This window comes from Ochotona curzoniae, unplaced genomic scaffold (assembly GCF_017591425.1).
Source record: "Ochotona curzoniae isolate NIBS_2020 unplaced genomic scaffold, NIBS_Ocur_1.0 contig_43, whole genome shotgun sequence".
Classification (NCBI taxonomy): Eukaryota; Metazoa; Chordata; class Mammalia; order Lagomorpha; family Ochotonidae; genus Ochotona; species Ochotona curzoniae.
The window spans coordinates 19,678,550-19,694,977 of record NW_024466218.1 but is presented as its reverse complement, the minus strand read 5'-3'; the positions used below and the strand labels follow the sequence as shown (position 1 = coordinate 19,694,977).

General features: G+C 43.4%; 1 non-coding gene across 1 annotated transcript; it reads left to right on the top strand.

Annotated features, from left to right (window-relative positions):
* The first annotated feature begins 15,904 nt into the window (after nt 1-15,904).
* On the top strand, nt 15,905-16,012 carry LOC121159782. Its single transcript, XR_005884435.1, has one exon. It is a non-coding gene; the product is annotated as a U6 spliceosomal RNA (small nuclear RNA).
* The last annotated feature ends 416 nt before the right edge of the window (nt 16,013-16,428 follow it).

The window sequence follows — 16,428 nt, the reverse complement described above, 5'->3', positions numbered from 1 at the left end:
TGAGGACTGCAAATAAGGGTAAACAGCAGCCTAAGGCTGCGTTTCCTAGAACCTAACTGTTCCTTTCTCACTCACCCACAAGTGTACAGGCAGCAATATAGACGGTGCTCACCGAGACAGTCTTACTGTAGGAAGAATTGGCAGGAGTCACATGATGGATTGCCACGTCACGGGGAAAGAGAATACAGTTCCACCAGCACATAATTCAGTGAAAAACAAAGAGACAGAAACAAGCTCCACAATACATGACATTCTTTAGTTCATTTAAAGATGCAAATGCTACCTTTGCTTGTTCACAGATCCACAAGAGTCTATGGAAGTATTTTAAACAGACTGGAATTTCATGTGCCACTTTCCTGATGGTGATGGCCTTGCCTTGGGGGTCACGGAAGGGACCCATGAGTGAGGAGGGGAGGATGACAATTTCACTTGAATCCTGGCTTTCTTTTATCTAATGAAATAGCCCATAAGGCATAGTGTTAATAACTTGTTAATTCTGTTATTCTCTGTGCTTTTGTATATATCCTTTTAACAACAGAAAATAAAAGTATAAACTAGCAGATGAACACAAGTAAATAATCAACTAAAATCATGTATGCCATTTACAGGACTAGCTATCCAATTACCACAAGTCCTTTTAAGGATCAATCGAGTCTTACTTTGCCTAGGAAGCCTAATCTGCTCATTTACCCCTCTGAGATTTCCTCCTTTGCTTTTCTGTAGGCTAGCTGTAGTGGCAGTTGGTCCCTGCAGGATATATAGGGTTTGGCACTTGGTCATTCTTGTGACTTTTTTTTTTTTTTTGGTCAACATCTTTGAGCCTGGCTTTCTGGAGGTGTCAACACCCTTTTCACATCACCTCAGAGCCCAGACAGCCTCAGAGGTCATGGGTCATGTTCAAGATGCATTTGGAGTCCTTCCCCGTGGCGGGGAGGACCTTTTTTCCCGTGCAAACATTTCAAGGACTGCCTTTGAGAGCAGCATCTACTGATGAAGGATTTCAGAATGAGCAAACCACTTAAGACAGTGATAATGTCTTTACGTATTTCTCCATTACAAACCATCACAGGCCTGGGGGAAATAGTGTCTTCATGTGCAGAGTCAGTTTTCCTTCAGGTGTCTCACACTGCCCAGCAACACATTCCTGGCCTCTTGCAGCGATCCACAGATCCTCTCCCTAGGCTTCCATGGCTTTTGCTGGTGCTGCTCCAGCTCACCCGTCCCAGTCCTGGGAAGCCTCCCGGCCTCTTCCAGTTGCTGCCTGCACTTGACTTTGCTCCACTTCCTGCTCTGACTTTCCTTTCAGCCTAAATGTATCCCACTGTTCCTTCCCAGGGTCCTCCTTCTCCCTTGAGCCTCCAGCTGGAAGCCAACCCTCCTCTATCCATGGCCCATTACTTGTACCTCTGGAACTGCTTCAAGCTTTGCTAATTCCTCTTGCAGTTTTAGAATCAGCTCTTGTAAGTGCATTTCTTTCAGGACATGAACTCCATCCATGAAAACAAGCTTACTGGGAGGTGGTTGTTGGATAACTGGCAAGCTTGGGCTTTTGGTTGCGGCTCATGCCAAACAGCACCAATGTATATCAAGCATACCAAGGTAGGTGTAGAGTGATATTCTGGTGTCCCCCCACAGGGAAGAAATGGGCCTGTCCACACAGTCAGAGGAACAGCCCCATTTATTAGACCAAAGAAATCTAACCCACACCTTCCTACCTCTCTGGCCACGCAATAGAAGCCCTGGACTAAACCTTGTGCTCTTCTCTGATTTTTGCATCTGAGTAACTCCCCCAAAGTGTATGAGGAGCTACTTCTTTCCTTGTAGCCTTAAATGAGGCTGAGCACCTCATTCTCCCCCATCTCCACCCTGATGGAGCCAAGAGCGGACTCTTTCCTTTGTGGTTACACAATCTGTACAATGGGCTAGGACACTCCATTAAGCCCCTACTTCCTTTTTGATTCATGATGGCAATTTTACAAACACAAAAGAAAATGACCATACAAAGTCAAAAGGAAGTTCTACCTGGTATATAGCACTATGGCTATTGGACTGTAGGTGAAATGGTACACTGTGAATGTTTATTATTGTTTAAAAGGATATGATATGATTTGTGGAAGTGTCTGCCTCCAGATTTGCAGTTCCTGCCTGCTCACCTTCCTTGACCACACCTCCTCTTCCCAACAGCACATGCTCCTGCCACAAGGAAGTGCGTTCTTGAGTTCAAATTCATTGCCTGCCCCACTTTCAGACAACGGCTCTCCTGGTCCCAGGCCATGAAAAGGAACACCTTCTCCTGTCTGGCCAGAGGCCACTCACAGCAGAGCCCTGATCTGCTTGAGCCCTGAGCTCAGTGTGGGGAGTGACAGAGGACACTCACGTTCAGGAAAGGGGGCTGTGGCTGCAGTGGGGGTGAATCATTGGAAGGGTTGGGGGTTCCTCCCATTCTTGGAGAACATTAAGCCTGGGTACTCCCGCCCCCTATGAGATTGCTGATCAAAGAAAAGGGAGGCAAACAAAGGCGGGTGAATGGGAATCAAATTGAGTTGGGGTAGCGGACAGATGGGGCCTGCCAGGCGCCCACAGCCCATCCTATTCATTAAAAAAATAATAATAATCCGCCTCCTCCCCGCGGCTTTGCAGGAGGTGGGAGGTACAGAAGGGGGTGGGGCACTGGGCCATGGGGCCCAGATGTTTTCCAAACCCCAGGATCTCAGCCAGCCCCTCCAGTAACCTCGCCCTGCAGGCTAATTGTCTTGAGCCTGCTTGGGACTTCTGTGTTTGTGAATCAGGTTTTCTGAAAGCTGGGCTGAGAGGCCAGCCAGTGCAGGACCTATCTGTAGCTATGGGTACATGTGTGTGGATGCTGGGACCTCTCCAAGGAAAACAAGTTTCCCCCATGCCCTCTTTTAATTTGAGCAACAAACTGCTGAGGGCTGGATTAGCAGTCCCAGCTTAAAGGTGAGTAAAGTTCACTGAATACTGGCAGTCATGTGGCCATTTGGATGTTGATTCCTGGCCGTGAACTGACTAGCAAACACATTCATGCATATATCCTCTGTACGAAGTCAGAGGATGCATGTGCCATCTTGCAGTTGCCCACATCTCTGCACCCCACCCTGGGAGACAAGCTTGTGTACACATGTAACGAGGTTTTCCTGTGTATCCATCAGCCTATCACTTATACTCTACTTTCTTGCACTCACACACATACGCACGCATGCATGCCCATCCTGGGCACTCACCGGCCTCTGCTCTAAACCCATATTCCATCCTTCATGGGACCAAATCGAATGAACTCTGAGATACCATCTTAATCCCCAGAATCTTTCCCAGAATTGGATTACAAATTTGTTCTTGGTCTGCCAGGCAAAAGTCTCCCTGGCTAATGAGGAGGAGGGATCAAGAAAAGAGGCTGAGAAATCGGGTGTCAGGTTGACCTTTTGGAGAGAGCCAAGTTTTCATTCTTGCTATTGATTCCCTTCAAGGGAGACAGAAGGCACTTTATCTTCCAGCTGTTGAGCCAGAGGTAGGACCAGTAGCTTGGGGGAAACAAAAGCAATGATATTTTACTGTAAGAATGTATGGGCAGAGAGCCCAAGTGACCCATATCTTTTAAATAACTGTCACAAAACTTGCAATTCTGCCATTAAAGGATTGCTCCTTGGGGTAAGTATTGTCCTCCATAGTTTTTAGAAATGGAAATTCTTGCTTCAGTCCCTCTACCTGTGCCATACCTACATGGTAGTTCTCACCCTTGGTTACTGAATGCATTTTAAACAGGGATATCTAAGATCCACTCCCAGAGATGACTTCTCATGCAACAAATATGGGCCCAGCATGGTAGCCTAGTGGCTAAAGTTCTCACCTTGCATGCACCAGGATCCCATATGGGTGTCAGCTCATATCCTGGCTGCTCCACTTTCCATCCCGCTCCCTGCTTGTGGCCTAGGAAAGCAGTCAAGGATGGTCCAAAGTCTTGGGACCCTGCACCTGCATGGGAGACCCAAAAGAGGAGACCCCTGGCTCCTGGCTTCAAATCTGCTTAGCTCTGGCCATTACAGCCACTTGGGGGAGTGAACCAGTGGATGGAAGAGTTTCCTTTCTGTCTCTTCTTCTTTCCGTAAAATCTGACTATCCAATAAAATAAATAAATCTTTAAAAAAAATATGCTCTGAACACCCACCCCTCTATATGGCCCAAACTCTAGGGACATGGTAATAGATTAAATAGTCAAGGCCCCTGCCACTCAGGGACTTATATTGTGGCGAGAGGGGAAAAAAACAATAAGTGATAAACCAATATCAAGATAAACTAACATCAAGACATCAGATAATGACAGGAAACACCCAGAGATTTAGGGTGATGCCAAAGACAGTTTCAGTTAGGTGGCCAGGGAAGGCATCTCAGAGAATGTGCCACTAAAGCTAAGCATTACTATGTGATGATCAGGGTTACAAAGGCCCAAATCAGAACTGGTTCAGCCTCAATAAAAGACAAAATCCAAGACAGAGATGGGATCCAGATCAGTTGGCCATTGAAAGACTGAGTGTCGATTTTATTTCGAGAGCTGAAAGATATGTTGTAGGGCAAGTGAGAAGCAGGGCTGGTAAAGAGAGAAGTGACTTGATTGTATTTATAGTTGTGGAGAGACTGGGGGTGGGAGGAAGGGGAGAGGAGCCAGGTGAGAAATGATAGTAGACAAAGCTTGAGTGATGGAGGTGTAGGCTGAGTTCCAGACACACCTGGAGCACCAGTCAAGAGTCTGAATGAGTGGAAGAAAGGAAATGAGGACAACGTCCTGGTCCACATAGTTGACAGCAGTGTGGTTTGCTGAGAGAAGCAGAACTTAGGGGAGCAGCTGAAGAGAGAATGTCAGATTTTCCTGTGGGCACATTGAGTTAGAGATGCCTGCTAGTGACCCATCCAGAAAGGGTAAGTGAAGAGTCAGATGCAAGAGTAGAGCAGGCTGTCCTGCTGGAGGTGGGGAGTAGGAAGCACTGCTGTATTGCAGGTATTTAAAACCAGTGGACAGAGAAACAACGAGGTTAAGGAACAGAGGAGGGCCAAGGGCAGAGTCCTCAAGCACCTGCTAAGTGAATGTGGAAGAGACTCACAAGCACTGCTTGAGGTTCATGGACCAGTGGGCCCGTGCATTTTGTCTTCCTGTGCCTGGCTGACTTTGCTTAGCATGATGCCCTTCAGCTCTGTCCAGGTTGTTGTCGCAAATGACACTGTTTCATCCTTTATACAGCTGAGTAGTGTTTCACCATGTATAGGTGCCACATATGGGCACCTGTTGTTTGTTTAACTGCTAGACATTGGTTGTTTGCTTAACTGTTGGCAATGAGATTGCAAACTAGAGGGTGCAGTTATCTATTTCACATACTGATGTAATTTTTCTTTGCAAATGAATTATGCAGAGGATTGAATGAGTATACACTAACTACATGTCCAACTTTTTTGCGTGGAAGCTTTCTAGATTTTTTTTTTTTTGGTAATGAGTACACTAATTCTTGGTAATGAGTACATTCTTTTTTAAAAGCATTGTTCTAACTGAAGTAGGGGATGAAACAATAGTTTGCAGAACTTGGGGAGTGAAGATAGAAGGGGAGGAGAGGGTAGTGTAAATTACATTTGGATGGCAGAGTAAGTTCTGTGGTTCTGTTGGACAGCAATGTAAGTATAGTTAACTTGATGTCATGTAGATTTCAACTTCATTACAAGAAGGTATCTCTTATTGCTCCTTTAGTAACTGCATTTCAAATGAATAAAATGAATATTTTTAAAGGGGGCTTCAAATGTTTCACAGACAAGTGTGATGAATATTTGAAATGATGGATATGCTAATCACCTTGATCACATCATTATATGGTACATATTTACACATGTGCTGAAGTGACACACTGTACCTCACCAATGCATAGCAGTAACATGTGCTAGTTTAAGAATGAAAGCAACAGTGCTGGAGGAGACAGTAGGAAAACCAGGGGACGAAGGGTGTTGGAGAAGTTAAGAGAAGGATGGTTTGGATGTTCGGAGAGGGAAGAAATGATTAAGTACATAAATGGCGCTGAGAGGTAAGGGAGATAAGAACAGAGGATTAATCTGCGGAGTTAGCCACATGACTCTGTGATGGGGGCGGGCAGAGACTTCTCAGCCACTCCTCAAGGTCTCTTAGGTAACAGAAGAAGGCTTGCTGCTAACTGCCCAGCAATGGGGTCAAGGGAGAACTTGGGTTCATTGATTTTATAAAGTTTTGTTTGTTTTATTCCAAAGCAAAGAGACAGAGTGTGTTCTCTCTTCTGCTGATTGGCTCCTCAAAGGCCTGTAACATCCAAGGCTGGGTCAGGCCAAAGCCAGGAGTCTGGTACTCAATCTGATCTCCTTCCTGAATGGTGAGACCTACATGTGTGAATCAGAAGTGGAGCCAGGAGTCACACCCAGGCACTAATGGGCATCCCAAGAGGTGCACTAACCACTTCGCCAAATGCCCACCCCTCATCTTTAGATAAGCCAAGAAGACATTTAGGGTTGAAAATGCACGTAACTGTAGCTCTGAAGCCGTATCTGTTCCCACTCACTCATCTCTGAAGTGGCGAGGCGAAGTGCAAGGATGTACAGTCCCTGCTTCAGGCTCAGACAGCTGCAACCAAAATTGAACCACAAGACTCCTGCTTCTGGAATGGGCCTCTGCCAAGGACTGACTGGTCATATCTCTGTTTTCCTACTTTAATACACCTGGCCCTTTTTCAAAGGCCTTCAGCAGGCTCTGCAGAGCAGGGAAAAAGTAATGTGCTTTCTCTGTACTCACATCGCTAAGGCCACGGCTGAGGCTCCCGTAACAAGACAGAGACGTAAGAGAAAAGCACGTGAATGCGCTTAAAATGAGCTTCATGCAGCACAGGAGCCTTCAGAAATGAAGTCAGGGGTATAAGGCTAAGTACATATTTTCATGCTTGGGTGAATGGATGTCAGACATAGTGAAGCATGATTTCATGTTAACAAACCAGAGGGAATGTAGCAAGGCCTACCTGTTCAGATTTCTCTCTGTCTTGAGTCTGCTGAGCTAAGGCAATCCTCAGAATAGGAGGGGTGTCTCACACGTGGAAATCTTATGACGTATCATACAGGAAGGCCAGGGAATTCTTTGATGATCTGTGTCAGGGGAGAAGGACAAAGGAATATCCCTTCCTGCTTCTGCCAACCTCTCAACTGCTACACTGCCACATTTTGGTGATCGTGGGTCTTAAATGCCACCGGTTTCCAGGCAGGGCATGAGCACACAGGCCTGCAAGGTTAACTCTGGTCACTCTGCTTATATGCTTGCTCCTCACTGCCTGGGGCTATGGTGACTGCACACCCAGGGTGAGAGAGAGTGAGAAGAGGACCAAGTGAGACAGAGAAGGGGACCACTCTGCTCTCCCACTTAGCTGGACTTATGGGCTGTCACAGCTTGGTGGGGGTCACATTTGCCCCATATGTCCATACAGTAAAAGCTGTGATAGGACAGAAGTGATTCCAGTTGCAGTGCAGGTCTAGCTGGTCTTTACTCTCATGACTTCAGCCCTCTTCGCCTGTATAGAGGAGCCCAGGCCAACTGTTTGTCCTGTGGCACTGCCTTGTCCAGGCACTCACTTCCTTCTTTTTTGTCTTCTCCCCAGGTTCCTTGTCAGAGACCAACTGGTTGGAGATGAAGACTTAGGTCAATCTAGTCACTAAATTTCTCAAAAGTATTAAGCTGGGCCCAACAGGCAGATACTTCTACTAGGTCAGAACCTGCAATGGCTTTTTTGTTTTAACTTGTTTTTGCTTCAGTGGTTTTTGGTTTTTTCGTTGTTGTTGTTCTTGTTCTTTTTGTTTTTTGTTTTTATAGGAGAGGGCAAAGGCCCTTTCCATTTCTTTTCCTAAAAGCAAGCCAAATAATATAATCAATTTGGCTGGTGCAAGGCTGATCCCGAGCGTTAAAGCAGGTCTTTGTGGCTGATATGACGGGGGAATAAAGTGCTTGTGAAAACCAACTGATTAACCCAGCAGTTGGGGATGAATCCACGTCCGTGTTCATCAATCTCTCCTAATCTTTGTCAACACCTATGTGTCCTGATTCAGAGCTACTGCTGGGTAGCACTGGGTAGCACTGGGAAGAGCATCAGAGTGGGCATTGGGGGTATCTAAAGTTCTGAACATGGGGCATGCTTCCCACTTAAAGAAACAGGCTCAGTTAAACTATTGGTATGGTAAGTTCATCTCCTAGAAGGAGAGATTTTTAAGGATTAGGAGGGACTCCCTGCTCCCCTGACATGCCACTCTATCTTTTTCCTTTCCTATCATATGTTGCCTTAGACCAGGTCATGCTTTGGGCACGAGTGCTTTGCAAAATTATTTTTGTGACCAGAAAGGAAAAGATGTCTAAAATGAGAAAATGTAACATCAGAGTTAATTAAACTTTAATCAAATGTTCTCAAAGCGTATTGTTTTGCCCACTCTTCAACCACAACTCAACTCAGAGAGTTAAATATAAATGAGATTCTGCAAATTCACATGCTCAGGCACCCATTTACAATCCTTGAGATGATGTGGACTGAAGTCATCCAAAGCAAGGAGATGCCTTGCCAGCTGGGAGCCACCGACTTACCTTGACCTTCCTTCAGTGTCCCCTAACATCCCAGAGACAAGTCAAGAGAAGGTCAACAAACCATACATGGCCCCTTGGGATTTGAGGAAGGAGGACACCAGAAAACACACTTGCTTTATGGTGTCCATTTTTTTTTTAACATTGAGACTCGTCTACTGCTTGAACCTTTTACCCTTTTGTTTGAGGACTGTGTCCAAGGAGAGAGAACACGCTCAAATATTTTTAATATACACACAGTGACATGTGTTGAATGAGAGGTCTTCAACATGCTTGTAGAAAACATGTTTTAAGAAAGAACTATGCATAGGGTTTTTTTAAGCACCAATACAAATTTAGCCTTTAATTTAAAAATTCTAGTTTCTATGAATTTTTTAAAGTCTGCTCATGTACAGGAGCAGTTTTCTTTAGGTGGTACAAGTCATGAGATGAACCAAAGCTAATCCAAACTCACCAAGATAGGACAGGTAGCCAGTGGGGGCCTGGGTGAGGCCCATTCATGACCTGCCTGAGGCTCCCAGGGCTGTGCATTGGGCAGGAAAGCTTAGAGCCAACCCTGTTGCTGGAGCTTTACGTAACTTTTGTTTCCAAGCTCCTTCAGTTCCTTTCCCAAGTCTTCCATTTTCATTCTTTCAGTTTGCGTAGAAATAACAATTCACACATTATAGGACCACATCTTAAAGCATATTCACAAGGTTGTACAGCTAGCACTATTATCTAATTCTGGAACATTCTCATTACACTGTGTGAAACTTCATATCCATAACAGAGTTCCTTTTTCTGCATTCTCTTTAGCCCCTGGCAACTACAAATCTACTTTCGGTCTGTGTTAATTTACCTATGCTGGACATTTTCTGTGAGCACAATATGTAGGTCTTTCATGAATCAGTTATTCAACTTTACGTAATGCTTCAAGGTTCATTCATGCTGTAGCACATATCTGTAGTAATAGTACTCCCTTTTATTGTAAAATAATATTTCACTGCATGCATATACCAAATTTTGTGTATCTATGAAATAGATATGCTTTTGGATTATTTCCATTTTTGGCTATTTTGAGTTATGCTGCTATAAACACTTGCAAATAAGTTTAAGTGTGGACATATGTTTTCAGTTCTCTTGAGGTACAATTTCAAACCATATGTTTACTCTATGCTTGCCCTGTGAAGAACTTTCCAATTTTTACAAAATGCTACACTATTATACATTCCTACCCATAATGTATGGGGACTCTAGTTTTTCAACATCTCTCCCAGCACTTGTATTGCCCATGTATTTTCTTTATTACACTTGTACTGATGGATGTGAAGTTGACCCTCATTGTGATGCTGACGTGTATTTTCCTAATGACTACTGGATACTGACCATCTTGTAAACACCTCTCCACTATCCGGGTATACCTTCTTTGAAGAAATGTTCCTCCAGATCCCTTGCCCATTTTAAACTGGATTTTTTAAAATATAATTTTGTTGCTCAGTTGTAAGAACTATTTATGCATTCTGGAATCAAATTGCTCACCAAAAGAAAAATTTTAATCCCATTTCTCATGATATTTTGAGCTACTTTCATAATATCCTGGAAACTACTGTTATGGATGTTTCTGCATCTATAGGTAAATTTGGGGAATATTGAGATGCTAATTGGGAATTGGGAATACGGGATATTCCACTTATGTGGACCATCTTTAATTTCTTAAGCTTTATTTTTCACTTATTTTGCTAAGTATGTCTTTCATTATTTTATTCTCCTTGATGCTATTGTAATGTTTTCTTAACATCATTTTCATTTTTATATACAGAGAATATAAATATTGTTTGTGTGTTGATTTTGTATCTCACAGATTTTCCAAACTCATTTCTTGTAATTTTTTTTTTGATGGATTCCTTAGGACCATCTATGTATACAATAATGACATCTTCATCTTTCCTCCTGGATGAATACCCAGGAGTGGATTTAGATGGTCATGTAAGTACATGTTTAGTTTAATGAAAGGCTGCCTAGCAGCTTTCCAAAGTGATTGGACTATTTCACTTGATCTTAGTCAAAAGGCCAAGAAGCGACTGGATTGTTTCAAAGTACACCCTAATAGCAACACATAAGAGTTTTGATGGCTCACAAATTTTCTGGTGCTTATTGTGGTGAGATTTGTTTTGCTTTAGTTTACCCATGCTGGTAGCTGTGTACTGACTTTAAGCTGTCTGAGGTTTTTTTAGCTACTTTATTTGGAACTGGAGGAGAGAGAGTGTGAGAGAGACTGCTCCCATTTTGTGGTTCACCCCTCAAATGCTCACAGCAGTCAGGGGCAAGGAAGGACCCAGAACCTCAGCCTGGATCTTTCATGTGAGTGATAGTGACTCAATTGAGACAACATCTTCCACTACTAGAGTCTGCACTGGCAGAATGCTAGGTCAGGAGACAGACTCAGGAAAGGAATCCAGGATCTATAATTTGGGATATGGATGTCTTAACAGCTAGGCCAAATACTCATTCCTTAAAGTGCTTCTGTCTTCTCTCATATGTGTTTGCTTTTCAAATACTGGATATGCAATTTTCTGTAACACTTTTTCATCCCACAATAAAGGAAGCCCTTATCTACATGGTCATTGCTTTATTCCACTGAGTGGAATGTCACACTATCCACTTTAGGTGTTGCATTGTTGCTATCTGATGTTGGATCATTTTCAATTTCTGTTGTAAGACCTTTACATGATAGCTGTCATCTTCTGAGTGGCTCCTTAGGTTAGAGTCCCAGAAGTGGAATTCTCGGGGTCAAAGGACAGAAACATTTTTATGGCTTTGGATTACATTTTGAGAGAGTCTTAACTGTTTTACAAGACCACCTGGAATACACAACAGAAATAGCTTCAGGACCCTGTTGTCAATATTGAGGGTTTTTTTTTCACTTAAAAAGAGACTTAATACATGAAATAATACAGTTTAAATTTAAATTAATTAGGCTTCTGGTGAAGCTGAACATTTTGCTACATTCTTGTTTACTGATTGCATTTTCCAATTTATGAATTATACTTATGTTCTTAGTTTATTACTAGGCCTTAATATTTTCTTATTAATTAATATGATTATTTTAGATAATAAAGATATGTCATTGTAGCTACAGATAATTTTCCAACCTCTTGGTTTTTTTTTTCTAAACATACAAAAATGTTTTGTTCTTCTACATAGTCAAATCTGTCACTCGTTTCCTCGAGGGTTTCTATATTGTTTCTAAGCTTAGAAAAATCATTTTCATCCCTCCCTCCTGAGGCTTGATAAATGGTCAATTTCATTTTCGTTCAGATTTTTCCCAAGGTTTAAAAAAACAATAACTAATTCTGTAGCCTATAGCACTTATATGGATATAATCATATAACAGAAAAAAGACCTAAAAAGATATTTTTCAAAATGATAATGTAATTTAAATATAGTAGTCTGTGAAAATCCTAAAAGACCACATGTAAATTCATCACAAAGTGATGACATGTTCATCGTATCTTCCCTCTCCCCACTCCATCAGGTGCATCAATAAACAGTAATTTAGCCCCATCAGCATCCTAGGGTCACAGGCTGCTCTGCTCCCCCTGACTGTTCCATTTGCCCACAGTTTCAAACCCTCTCTTGCTTAGGCTTGCATCATCCTCTCGGATGATTGAGTCTTTGCTCCCTTGCACCAGCCAGGTTGGACTTTGGGAACCTCAGAGACAGGGACCTGCTCTCTGTTAAACCAACCCTCCAGCTTCCCTGGACTGTGGGAGTTTGTTTTTTGTTTTGTTTTTAGATTTATTTTTACTTGGAAGGCAGAATTACAGAGAGAAAAAGAAAGAAAGACATCTTTCATCGACCGGTCCACGTCCCAGATGACCTCAACAGGCAGATGGACCAATCTGAAGCCAGGAGCCTGGAGCCCTTTCCAAGTCTCCCACCTGGGTGCATGGGCTCAAGCACTTGAGCAATCCTCTACTGCTTTTCAAGGCCATAAACAAGAATTGTATTGGAAATGGAGCAGCCAGGACTCCAACTGGTGCCCATAAAGGATGCCAGAACTGTAGGCAGAAGCTTAACCTGCTATGTCACAGTGCCAGTCCCTGATCCATGCATTTGTGTGATGAAATCAGAAGCAAATAATAACCCTTTGACCTCATTAAGTGAACAGAGGCCACACTTTCCTTAGTACTGCAGTTGCATGCCTGACCATGTCCTTCCTCAATTATTTGCCAAGAAATCAGTAAAAGGACCAAATTCTTAAAAAGAAAAAAATTCAGCAAAAGACCATTCCTCAAGACAGAATTTCCCAGAATGAAGAGGGGCCTGGGGCTTAGCAGTTGTCCCCATTTCAAACAAAACCTGAAGAAATCATTTCATTGTTCCTGGTTGTGCTGCAGCTGAGCCATCCAGCAGGGTATCCATGTGGAAGCCCCAGAGAGCATACAGACGAGAGTTAGTGGCTCCCTGAGCCATCCCCTCTCACCCTGATCCCAAGCAATATTAGCAGGCACAGGGCCTGAGACCCAGTGCTGAGGCCCATACCTCCTCCAGGAAGATGGACAACAGGGCCACGAGACTAGGGCCAGGAGGATGCCAGGCCCCCGTGTCTAAACGAGGCAAGATCTCCGTGGGGTCTGCCAGAACAGTCGCCGTTTAGTTAAAAACTCTCTCCAAAAGAAAGAACGTTAGGTAGAGAGCTTGAAGTGGATCCCGAGTAATTAAGTGTATAAATTAATTCTTCCCCTAAGAAATGTTCCTCTCCTATTATTAGATTTGGCTCTCGGAGGAGCTGCATGCCAGGAGTGAGTTTCCAGTGGTGTGTGTATGAGCGCAAGTGCGTGTGTGCGTGAACACACTCTGTGCTTTGCTGCCTGGAGCCTGCAATTAAAATAAGTGACACAGATTGTGTCTTTAAAAGAGAGATGTGCGGAAAACGAAGGAAGTGTCTGTCAGGGCAAGAGAGAAAGATGAAATATGACTGCCCTCTGAACGGATGGCTAGGAACGTGCTTGCCTGGCCAAGGACCCAAAGGGATCAAGCCCAATGATAGCCTTCTCAACTGCTTAGCGCATAATGCATGTGTTGTTCTGAAGCTGGTAATGTGTTTTTTACTTCTTCCTATCTAGAAGGAATGAATCAAATATGAGGAGAACTGCAACACGATTTTCAACCCATTGCTTTTGATTAAGTGCCCGAACAGGCAGGTCCTGGGACTTGCAGTAATACTAATGGGGCATAAAGTGCTATAAAAAGAACAGGGCCCTACTTTTGTCCAAATGCCATTATCCTGGAATCAGAGATCCCAGCTGTAATATGTCCACGGTTAACCTTTTTTTTCTGACAGGAAATTTTCTCCATCCACTCACACCATCAATTATGCTGCATTTGACCAGAGTGGTGAGTGATCACTTTATTATATGAACAAGGCACCCAACCCAGGCTGCCACAGCTGAGTGGGACATTGGCTGCCAAGGGGCCTGGCCAGGAGAAGAGGAATGGCGAGAAAGGGTTGGCTCTGTTGCCTTTCAATGCACTTGGGCAAACTTGATACTTTATGGGAGATTGGTCTTGCTTTTTGTTTGTCTTTCTGATTGTTTGAAAATAGGAGCAATCACATAACAGAATGCCAAATAATGATTAGCTTGATTCTAAAAAAAGAGTTAATTGATTGAGATTTTGGGGGCTGGCCAGGAGGCTGATAGCTAGCTGCTAACCTGGTGGATGTGACTGGTAGAGTTAACCTCAATTGTTAGGATCTAGAACTGGAAGAACAGCAAAGACAACTGGCTTTGTCTTCTTGGCTGGTCCACCCAGGCAAGGCTATTTGGTCATTGCCCTTTAGGATCCAGGCCCAGGCTCCTGGGACAGCTCTTTCTAAGCATTGTACCCCCCTGACCTCCACTGGGTGCCTCTGTGATATTCCAAACTTTGCAATGATGTGGTTTTTTTTTGTTTTGTTTTTCCAATCAGCAAGTTGCAGATTGTCCAACTGTTCTGTCATTTATGGTAAATGGTTGCAAAAAGAAAAAAAAAACATAGAAAAGAAAAAAATTCCTTGATGCTATAGCATAGTCCTGAGTGTAAATCAAACATTCCTTGTCATGTTGATGGCTTGTGTTTGTCTAATGTATTTTATATTACTCAAAAGCTCTGAAACCCTGCAGCTTTCTTCATATAGGCCATTATGCGGTTATCATTAAATTGTCTTGCAAAGAACATTATCGGTAATTATAGCAGACACTAAAATCAAATGATCAGAGTGGGACCTTTCACACCAAGAGGAACCATTAGAAGTTAATCAAATAAAAGGATGAGAATAATTATGTTAGGATTAAGCAGTAATATGCCAGAAGTTATAGACTTGCCTGACTATATATCTTTACTCTCAGCTTCCTGAATTTTCTTTTCGTTGATGCGTTTTTATATAATACTTTGGCGCAGAATGTAAACGACAATATTTTTGTCACGGCACAATTGGGCTTGAAGGTTCATAGGCGGTTCATATCCAAATGCTGGCAGAGGCACGGAGGTAATTATGAAGATAAAAAATAATAGTAATCAAAAAAGTGCAAAGCTGGAAAAAAAATCTGTTGGTCAATGAAGCGTGGCTGAAGGGTAAGAACGGTAACAACAGGCACAGGTATATGGGAACCTGTTATTGGTGAATTGCTCTGCTTTGAAGAGGAAGCAGTTCTTCTGCAGGCTTTGCTGCAAGCCAGCAGCTGGCAGATTCTCAAGCTTTCTCTGCTAGAGCTGATGTGAGGGACCCTGGTGAGACAGGGACCCTCATGGGCCAGTCAAAGGGAGAGCTCAGTTTCTTGAGGTGCAGCGGGTCACTGCTGCTGCTGTACTGCCCTGATCCTTAAAACACACCCTCTGGCACCTTGCAGGTGTGTGTCTCCACACTGTAATGGGCTGGCAGGGCTGTGTGATCTAATTGGGGAGGATGCCTTCCTCAAGGCCTGGCCTCTCTTAGCTTCCAAATTAAACCTGAGTCCTGGGACCAGCAAAGCTAATGTGAATATCAAGGACTCAGAGATTCTCTGTAGCATAACTTATGGAAATCCCAGACCCTATGGAATTATACCATAAAATCCAAAATTTAAATGGATAGATAGATAGTTGATAAATAGATAGATACTTTGATAGATGGCAGGCATGTTCTTATAGGTTTCATCTCCACTTTCCAACCCACTTCCCTTATCAATAAAGAACAGTCTATAGTAAGAGGTTTGCTTTATGTGCTGTGGACTGGGATATATGGAAGATTAAGCCAAAAAAATGGGGGTGTGGTTGCTCGCTTCAGCAGCACATATACTAAAATTGGAACGATACAGAGAAGATTAGCATGGCCCCTGCATGAGGATGACATGCAAAAATGGGGGTGTGGAGGGATTGTCTACGTGACAGTGTTGCTATTACACCACACAAACACCAAGGCCAAGGCATTTCAGTAGTAGTGCTCAGCTTAATATGTCTCTATTTTAGTTTTCTGGGGGCTTTGTGATATTTAAACATGAGTATGTAATTCCATTTCTCATAGATCAAAACTGAGACACAGTAGAAATGGTGAAAGAGCTGGGGGCTGGGGAGCAGGATCCAGATGGGTTCCTCTGCTCCTCTCAGTGTGGTCCTACTCAGGTGGGGTGGAGGGCATTGGTTCCCATTGTCTTTTGCCCTGGATGAAGGTTGTGAGTAACCCCATCACAGACGATGAGTGTGAGAAAGGAAGGGGATTCAGAGTACGGCAGGGCTTACAAAGTCCAAAGTGGGTTCCAGGGCACAATTGGAGCTGCTCTTCTGGTAGAAATTGTCAT